Source organism: Megascapheus bottae, chromosome 2, assembly GCF_031878675.1.
Source record: "Megascapheus bottae isolate mThoBot1 chromosome 2, mThoBot2.hap1, whole genome shotgun sequence".
NCBI lineage: Eukaryota > Metazoa > Chordata > Mammalia > Rodentia > Geomyidae > Megascapheus > Megascapheus bottae.
The window spans coordinates 86,662,430-86,672,596 of NC_143510.1; the positions used below are offsets into that span (position 1 = coordinate 86,662,430).

At 48.2% G+C, this 10,167-nt stretch overlaps 1 protein-coding gene across 2 annotated transcripts in view; it reads right to left on the minus strand.

Annotated features, from left to right (window-relative positions):
• Syn3 (synapsin III) overlaps nucleotides 1-9,019 on the minus strand; it is a 358,286-nt gene extending 349,267 nt beyond the window's left edge. Inside the window, exon 1 of one of the 2 annotated variants that reach the window (XM_090328587.1) lies at nucleotides 8,971-9,019. The gene's annotated coding sequence lies outside the window, so the exon portion shown is untranslated. Of the gene's footprint in view, nucleotides 1-3,342; nucleotides 3,408-8,970 lie in introns of those variants that run through there. The other variant, XM_090328588.1, reaches the window with a different exon arrangement.
• Between the last annotated feature and the right edge of the window lie 1,148 nt (nucleotides 9,020-10,167).

Consider the following 10,167-nt stretch of genomic DNA (forward strand, 5'->3'; position numbering starts at 1 on the left):
TTTTAATCTAGACCAGTATGTTCAGTATTTTACACACTGATTAGCATAGAAATCACAGTAATGGCTGATCAATGTTGTGTATGTATGAAAAAAAACTATGGATCTTACTTTGTGTGTGTGTGTGTGTCTATGTATGTATGTGTCTCTGTATATGTGTGTGTGTGTGTGTGTGTGTGTGTGTGTGTGTGTGTGTGTGTGTTTTCTTGGGGTTAAACTAAGGACTTGGATGCTGTCCTTAGCTTTTTCATTCAAGGTTGGTGCTCTACAACCTGAGCCATTGCTCCACTTCTTAACTGGATACTGGATAGAAGAGTATCACAGACTTTCCTGCCTTGGCTAGCTACAAACTATGATCTCACATCTCAGTCTCCTGCGTAACTAGGGTTACCAGTATAATCCATTGACACCCAGGCTCTGTACGATGCATTTTTACTGGTCAAATTATTTTTTGTTAAATCTGACTTTCATCCAATAGTATGGCTTTAGAACCTAAAGAATGAAGAAGACAGGGTTCTGGTGTATCTTGGCTTTTTCTTCTCCCTGTACTCCTGATTGGTAAATATTCAAGAAGTCTTAGTTCTTGCTGAGAAGTTCAAAACTACATAGCTCCACTTCTCCGTAGAGCAGAAATCACCAGAGTTCCTGCGCACTTCCAACAAGAAAGGCCTGAAAGGTGGACTTCTTCCCTGGTTGGCATTTCCTCTTGCGGAGCAACTGCTGGCTGCTCTTTCCCAGCATCACCCTTCGCTGTCAGCAACTCTGGCCCTGTAATAATAATATCCCTCTTCCCTGTGGTCATCTTTGGAACATTTGAAGCCTACTGTTAGGATGATGCTTTCTTAAAGTATTTAGTGACTATAAAGAGTCAAGGATCTAGCTGGGCATGGTGGCTCACGCCTGCAATCCTAGCTACTCAGGAGGCTGAGATCTAAGGATCACAGTTCAAAGCCAGCCTTGGAATATAAGTCTTTGAGACTCTTATCTCCAGTTAACCAGTAAAAAGCCAGAACTAGAGATGTGGCTCAAGTAGTGGGCAAGATCACAGGCACTGAGTTGAAGCCCTAGTATCAGCACAAAAAGTAGAAGGTATGAGGAGGAGAGGTGGTCAGGGCCTTAGGGCACAACTGGGAAATATGGGCAATCTGAAAGCTAGAATGCCCAGGAAACTGGGAAATGACCAGGTGTCCTCCTTGGCCTCCTACTGTCCTCTGTAATGCCAAGAGCAGGCAATGTGCTCCACAAAGTCTACTCGAGCCCTTTGGTGCCACACAAAGGAACCTGGAGAATAACAAAAATGAGATTATCTCCAAGGTTTCCACTGATGGCTTGGAAAAACAGGGTCTCATTAATAATAATAAGACAACTCAGGCATCTAACACAAAGAGGCTTGATCCAATTTCTTTCCATCCATCACCTTGCCAAGGAGCATGGAACAAAGCCCCCAACTTCTCTGGACCGCCATCTTCTTAGCTATTAACTGAAGCATTTGGTGATCGGGTCCAAGGAGCTTCCAGTTTCAGGGTGCCCCGATCTCCTTTTGGACAATCCACAACAATCTGGCCGATCTGGTCCATCTTAAAATCAGTATTGAGTTTCTACAACATAGAGTATGCAAGAAAGCAAAGACAGACAAGGACTCCAGCCCCACTGCCATCATGCCATGCACTGTGGCACCTACACATTTAAACACCTCAGCGTTAACAAGTCACTCAACCTCCACCAGACTTGATTTCACATCTGAACACTGGAGTTACTTCTACCTCTTCCCAGAGTGTCCTTGAGCTTATCTCCTAGCTGTAATCCTAGCTACTCAGGAGAATGAGATGTGAGGATCACCCCAGGCAGGTATGTTCATGAGATTCTTATCCCCTATTAATCATCAAAACAGCCACAAGCAGAGCTGTGGATCAAGTAACAGAGCATTAGCCTTGAGTCAAAAAGCTTATGAATAGTGCTCCAGAACTAGTACACACCACACATAGACACATACACACACACACACTATATATACATGTATATAATATAGAGTATTCATATATATGTATGTAAATACATATATAACTCATCACTCAGAGAACGCAACACTCCATATCCCTTTATTAAAACATTCTTTGCCCATCAAATTCAATTCATAGGCTTGGATTCCAAACACTTTTGGCTAACCCAAACATGATAGCCAGAGATGAGAGATTCCCAAAGTCAGCTACTCCAATGCCTTCCTCCCTCTGTGATGAACAAATAAGGGAGTGGAGCTCAGAAAGGCTCAGAGATTTGATCAAAGGCCCACATGTTCTTTATCAGAAATCCTGGCCTAGAATCCAGAGCAGCCGATACCAAGGGCCACACAAGACACAAAGGGAATGGTTCATAGGCTCCACTCTCTCTATAGAAACTGAGAATCCCCACATATCAAAAATAGCAATAGAACATTTTAATCCATTTATTTTTAGGAGGCTGCAGACAGAAGTAGCATCATAGTACATCTATGGGATTCATGGATGTCTTCATTTACCAATGAAATGAAGGTCAAGGTTTCTTGCCTTTCCCGGCTACTCTGCTCAGTGTGCCCACCCCCATCCTCCCTGCAGTTTATACCTCAAGGCAGCCAGACTTGCAATGGAAGCTTTCCTGGACAAAGTGATAAGTTTCAGGGAGGGCAATGCAATCCATATCCCATGATACACATACAAAAAAAGAAAAACCTACCCCAACTGTGCTGCCCATAATACAAGAAGAATTTTTCTCCTTTCCCCCTAAGACCCTCCGCCTGGGACTCTCCACATTCATGAAGGCACACTGACAATTGAAGAGTTGGGGATTCAAAGGTTCCTCTACACTATACAACACAGTCAAAATCCCTGAGACGATTCAGGAATTTCTGGGAATCCCAGAGACTGCCAAGCCCACCCAGCTCAGATAGAGAACTAAAGAGAGAGCCTGGACAATACGAGGAGCCGCTTGGCTTACAGGCTGCACAGACACAGCTAGTACTCTAGTAGAGTAGGGACGAGCCGACCATCTCCAGTCTGGCCTGATTCCAAAGGACAGTGTTTATCTTCAGGGGTACTTGACACAAAGCTACACCAAGAGCATGCTCGTTCATGGCTCCTGATGGGGATACTCCCCAGACAGGAGCTGCCGGGTCTCTAGGGGTCCCAAGGCTCTAATCCAAGTCTCTCCTGGTGCACTTTATCATGCAGGCCCAGAGAGGGAGACTGGCCTGCTCAAACACACACTGTAAGTCAATGGTAGCCACTGGATTAAGCCTAAGGCTGTTTCCTCTCACTGCCCCAAGGCTTCTCCCCACCAGACCCAATCCCTTTCCCAGCCCCTTGGGCTCACCTCCTGGTTCTGAGGATCCCGCCAGGTTGAACAATGCTCAGAAGCAGGTGGCAGCTTAGCAATTCAGCAGGGGGACAAGGGTTGTGCCCAGGCCAGGTGGCAAGGAGAGACTGCAGCCTGGACTTCAAATGGGCTCTCCTTTCTCTAAAGACTTCTCCTCCTTTCTTCCTCTCTACCTCTCCTCCTCTCCACCTCTCCTCCTCCTCCTCCTCCTCTTCCTCCTCTTCCTCCTCCTCCCTCTCACCCTCCCTCCCTCCCTAATCTCTGTAGTACTATAGGGACCTGCGTTCTGCTTAGGAGGAGGTAAGGAATGTGACTATTTACTGGAAGGACCACAGTCTGCTGAGCCCTGCTATATACACTGTTAATCCTACAAAAGAGAGCGAGAGAGCGAGGGAGAGGAGAGAGAGAGAGAGAGAGAGAGAGAGAGAGAGAGAGAGAGAGAGAGAGAGAGAGAGAGAAAGAGATCTAATGCCACAGAATTTTTAACCCCTATGCTCCAGCCCTGGCTCTCCACATAGTGAAGCTGAAGGGAGAGAAACAATACACTTAACCAATGGAGTACCAGCCCAAAACATTACATCATCAGTGAGCACTCTCATTGGCCAACAATTCCTAGAAGGCAAAAAAAAAAATCCTGCTTCTGGTGCTTAACCCCTTCTTGCTTAATACAGTCATGAACATTTGGTCTAAACTGATGGCTCTTAAACGTGGCTTCTATCAGAGTCACCCCAGATGATCTCTAAATGTAGAGACCGCTACAGTCAACCTCAAACCACAGACATCAAGACCTCAAAGGGAACGTGTGTTTTAAAGAATGCTGAGAATAAGGAGCCAGTTGACTCAGAAACTCTTTCTCTAAACAGGGGTATCATTTTTCTTCGAGCATTTATAATATGCCCACCACTTTACTAAATCATCTTTTATTTCCAGCAACCATTATGTGTCCTATTTCGTGAGTATAAAAAGGTTCTGAAAACCTTCCTTTGAAGTCCAGGCTGTCTGCTTGAAGTTAAGCCTAGTCATGTGCTTGCATTTTGCTCTCAAGATTACAAAACATACAAAAATGTTAATGGACTAGAAAATGCCCCACACCTATGAAGACCAAGGGCTGGACAAGCATGTGGTGTGTCAGTGCAGGGAGTTCAGAGACTGCCAACCCTTCAGGGAATTGTTCTTGACCTCAGGTTCATTCCTTTGCTCCTGTTACAAATCTCAGCTTGGCCACTGCTTTATCTCAAAGCCTCTCCAATCTCTAAAGCTGGGGAAGGGGTCCCTGGCTGTGCTTCTAAGGATCCCTCTATCTGGAGCTGCACTAGCCTGTCTACTGGTAAATTCCATGAGCATAGAGCCATGTCCACCTGCTTCCTCAATTTACACCCCAGGATATCCCCTTCTCCCGGTGAATAATTCACCCTCAAGACCAGAAGGAGGCCTAGGAGGGGCAAAGGTGTGTGCTGCAATTCCAGAGGGTTTCCTGCTACCATGGGAAATGCAGGCCTGGAAGGCTGGAGCCCCACATAAGCAATGTGCCAGACCTGGGACACAGGCATCTGCTGGGAGAGACCCTTGTTTTCCTCATCTAGAAATGGGGACACTTTCATGGAGTAGTTATGATACTCAACCCCCCAGCAGCCTCTAGGCCTACACTGTCTCCTCCTCACCTCATTCCTAGAACTCATTTGTTTTATCAAATGAGGGATGATGTGTGTATCACTTGAGCTCAGAGTGGCCTCCCAGACTCCAAACCCATAGCCAATGCATGTCCCCACACAAGTATTTTGTGGGAAGCTCAAGAGTATCTGAGTTTTCTCCTGCACCAAACCCACTCCTCACCCTTTCTCCTCCATCCTGAAAGGGTGCTCATCGTCACCTGATCTTTTTTCTAATTGTGGCCAAACATATAAAACACAAGGGTAATTACTAAGTGTGCAGTTCGATGTCACTCAGTACCCTCATAAAGCATTCAGCCACCACCTTAGTCCCCCCTCAAAGAAAACCACCCAGCATCAAGCAGTCATTTTTCATTTCCCCTTCTCCCTCAGCCTGTGGCAAACACTCATCTACTTCCTGTAGCTGTGATTGTCATGCTTGGATATGTTGTGTAAAAAGTAACCATGCGCTATCTCATCAATTTATTTAGATGTTCCTTACACATAAGTAATTTTTTGCTTACAGTTTAAGTAGCTTCTTTTACTTACACGCTCACCAGTGTTTTCAGGGTTCATTCATGCCGTAGCATGCTTTTGTATCACATTCTTGTTTATGGCTGAGTTGGCTGTATATAGCACACTTAGTTTATCCATGCCCTGACTGATTGACTTCTATCACCTAGCAATCTTAAATTGTTAGGCTCCGCAACTACCTTCGATCATTCTCTTTCCTATATTCCCCCAATCTAGGTGACCACCAATTACTGTCTATTTTGCATCCCAAATACAGTTTAAATTCTCCTGCTCTCCTCCTACATGACATCCAGCTGCTGGACCACACACATCTCTTTCTCACTTATTCCATCTATTCTCTCTACCCCATTTTTTTTTTACCTTATAGCCCATGGGATTCTTTCCACACAGAAACTAGCTCGTTCACTCATTCAAACAACATTTGCTAAGCCCCTTTCTTCATGGCTACTGCTTCCTAGAGGCATGGCAGAAAACACACAAATAGATACTATTACTGCAGGTTCTTGCTAGGGTTAAAGTCCTTTAAGGATATCACTGTGCCTCTAAGGCCCATCAACTTTCAGGCTCAACCCAGGCTGCTCTACTTGGCTTTCCCATTATGTTTTAATCACAGGTTCCATTTCTCCACCTCTCACTTTCTCAACAAGTTGTTCTTTTTGCCTCTTGGCTGGATGTCTTAGTATAAAAAAATTTCTCTAAGTGACTGTCCCTGGCTACGCTGTGGGATATATCCATCCTTTACTTGTTTAACTCATTCAAGAAATACTTGGTGGGCTGGGGGGGTAGGCACTTGCCTAGCTTTTGTGAGGCTCTGAGTTCCATCCCCATCACAGCAATTTAAAATAAAAAAACAACACTAAGAAGAAATGGATGTTAAACTTTACTTTGCTCTTATAAGTCAATGTCTGATCCCCCTAAAGCCTTTAGTCTAGCCGAGAGGACCAACAGCACGGAAGAGAATAAATAAGCAAGTCCTGTGAAGGGAGAATGAACATGGGTAGGGAATCTCTTTCCTGCTACATTGAACCTGAAGGACAAGAAGAATTATGTGAACAAAGAGCTTATTATCCTCTGCCACATCCTGGGTATTCAATGTACTATTTCACACTTCAATGTTGTCTTTTGAAGAATCAAGACATTCTCATTCTCTCTCTCTCTCTCTCTCTCTCTCTCTCCCTCCCTCCCTCCCTCCCTCCCTCCCTCCCTCCCTCCCTCCCTCCCTCCCTCCCTCCTCCTCCTCTTCCTCCTCCTCCTCCTCTCTCTCTCCCCTTTTCCCCTCTCTCTCTCCCTCCCTCCTTCCCTCCCTCCCTCCCTCCCAGCAATTGTATCCCCAAACTTAGGCCAATTCTTATCATTTGGGAGATATCAGCACAGACTGATGGAATTAGTAAGTGGACAAATAAATGAATGAGCCAGTTCATCAAGGAAAACTTTTCATAAAGTGAATCGAATCATAGTGTGTGGCTGGTGGTTATCATCACTATTTTATGGCAAAGGAACAGGGACTATGTTGGGTTTTTTAAAAGATTGAGCTGATTGTAAAAGGAGAATAAAAGTACCACCAGACAACAAGGAAAGGAAGCACCCACATATCACACCCTAAGTAATGGGAACCCCAGTCACTGAGGTTGTTTTATTATATTATTGTTCTTGGTGGTGGTGATTCACAAAACTTGGTGTACTCAAGCTTCAAATTTCATGTTCAGATACAGTCAAGAAATGACAAGGGGAGAGAAAGGAGCCCTTTCTCTATGTTTCCCATTCACCTAGCATAGAACAGAGATCGAATTCACTTCACAAAGCCATCCTATGGGTAGTGGGACAGCCCTTCCAATACCAAGACGCATGTTACTGCCTCTACAGGCAGCTGCTGAGACTAGGCCCCAAATTTAGATGCCCTTCCTGCAGACAGTCTGCCCTCTCTGGCAGATCAACATGACTCTTCAAAGGCCTGGGCCCCTGCTTCAGTGATACACTGAGGCTCCTGACCCATACTGGAGTGAATCATGGATCCACTCCCATCCATGTCCAGTTCTGCTTCTTCTCACTGCATGCTCACTTGAGGAGTAAATTAACCTCTCATAAATCTCAGCACCTCTGATCTTTTCCCAGGGAATCCTACCCATGACAGATAAGCACAATGATTTCCTTTTAACTCAGAAAATGCAAGTTGGGAAGATTGATCCCATCTGCAAGCTTTCTAGCTAATGTGGCTCTCTGTTCTGACTTCCAGTGAGCCTGTGTTCTTTCTGCTCTATCAATCTGCAGAACTTTGTCATCAACAACAGACAATGGGTACTGAAAGGCAGAAAGAGGTACCCAAGGACTTGTAGCCAGGTCTCCCAAAGACCAGCGTTGCCTACTTCCCAGCTTGCTGATGAAAGTCTCAATTTAGAACAAGCTTCTAAATGTCCCAAAGCTGCTGGTCTGGCTGCAGCCCATCTACCCACAAGACCAGGTCCTTCCTACCGGATTACCAGATGTCCTGGCTTAGGACACAGGACATGTTCCACTCTTCAATTCCACACAACAAAAACCTACCCAGAATTTATTTTGTATTTTATTTTATTTTTTATTGTAGGGGTAATGTATAGAGGGGTTACAGTTACATTCACCAGCCTACCTAGAATTCTTGCTAACTCATCAGCCAACACACACACACACACACACACACACACACACGCCAGCTGTCATTCTAGCAAAGCTTTTCCTACTCCTCCAAGTCTCCACTCAGAGATCACCTCCTCCACTCCACCTCCTGTCCTCCACTTTTCCCTACACCATAACCGTTATCCCTCTTATCGACAGGAATTCTCCCCCAACACCTGTCTACCTGTCGCTGGGGTTTAGCACAGAGCAGGGCGCTCAGCTGAAGCCAAAGAGCTCCTACAGGAAGAGACTCCAGGCTCTGTATCCTGAGCGCATCTCTGCTCCTGTGGTACCCAGAAACCCACGGACCTGTCTTCCTGATCCCTAGGAGAGCTGAACGTGGAAAAATCTGACCCCTGCGCTCTGTCGGCCCCCTCTCCCCAGGGCAACAGGTCCTGAGGACTCCGCAGACCCAGGGCAGATTCGAGGGCGGCCGGAGCCCAGCAGAGACCCGGCTGCCGCGGTCCCCGGCTCCCCGCGAGCTCCGGGTGGAGCCACGACCTGGCTCCGGTGGCCACCCACGGGCAGTCCTCCTCCTCACACGTCGATCTGCCCTCGGAGGGTCGCGGACCGGGGCCTGGCAGCAGCAGCCGGCCGGCGGAGGAGAGGGGCCCCGCGGCTCCAGGTCTGGCTTCCCGGGTCCCCCCACCTGACAACCCGCAGGCGCCCAGCCGGAGCTGCGGGAGACGCAGCCAGGAGCCAGCACTCACACCAGCAGCTTTGAGTTGGCATGGGGCCTCCCTACGGCCAGAAACCCTGACCACGTCTACTTCTGGGGCGGCGCGCGGCTTACCTCACGCAGAGGGGGTGCGGGTGCCGGCGACGCGGCACCTGCCACGGGGACCCGGCCGAGGCGCTGAGGCGAAGCAGCGCTCAGCCGCGGAGAGCTCCGTGCCGGACGCCTCGCCCGGCGGCCCCCGCGCGCCGCGGCCTCTCATTGGCTCAGGCGCCGAGGCCACGCCCCAAGGCCACGCCCCCCGAGGCTCTCGGCCAATCCGCAGCGTTCGCCTCTCCTGGCTGGAAAAGTTGCTTGTCGACTCCGGGAGCTCTCAGAGGCCTCCGGTGGCCAAGGGAGGCAATAGTTCTCCATCCCTGGAGCTTCCCGACGCCCCTCCGGGAGTGCGAGGAGTGCAATGACCTTGGAAACCAGTTATGAGACAGGCAAGGCACTCTCCAGGCCTCGGGCGGTGCTTTTAGAAGACAGCCACCCCCCTTGTAGGCAAATGTATCCAGCAGCACCTAATGCTGCAGAGGACAGGACACTGCTGCTCCCCTGTGGGGCAGGAGGGAAGAGGTCACATCCACGCAAACAGAAGGTAATGGCAGGTTGTTGTAACACTGGGGGGGGGGGGGCGGGGCAGGCGCTGCTGTGCCCTGGATGGTCAGTCCCGGCCATTTGTGACACTTGAATCAAGACTGGAAAGGCAGAGCAATTCCAGGGCTGGGGAGAGCATTGCTGACCTAGCAGGAACAGATGCCTGTGGCTGAGGCCAGCACGGGCAGCTCTGGTGATGGCCAGGTGTGCCAAATCGAGTGGAACGTGCACTTCAGCAGCAGATGAAGAGGAGCTAAAGTGACCCCAGACTCTGCTGGCAGGGTTTCCATGTGGGAATTCGGGGAGGAGCACCGTTCAGCTCAAGGGATCAGGGTAGAGGGGCCCATGTTGGAGAAAGCCAGACAAGACATAATGATGTACAGCACAAAGGTGATGGATTGGATTTAGAGGATGAGGAAAGAGGCAGTGAAGAATGTCTCCTATGTGTGCAGCTTCCCATCCGTGGGGTCACACTGCTGTCGCCAAAATGGAGCACATTCTCCTCTTGCCTTTCTCACAAAACCATAAACACCCTGGGAAAGACACCTATGCTCAGTGACAAAGATGGAGTGAGACTCTTGGCTTACTGTGGCACTAAAGGGCCTGTGATGGTGCTGAGGGGGAGTTAGGCCTCCTCAGGTACGCAGGCATTAAAAAAAAAAAAGACATAAAGTG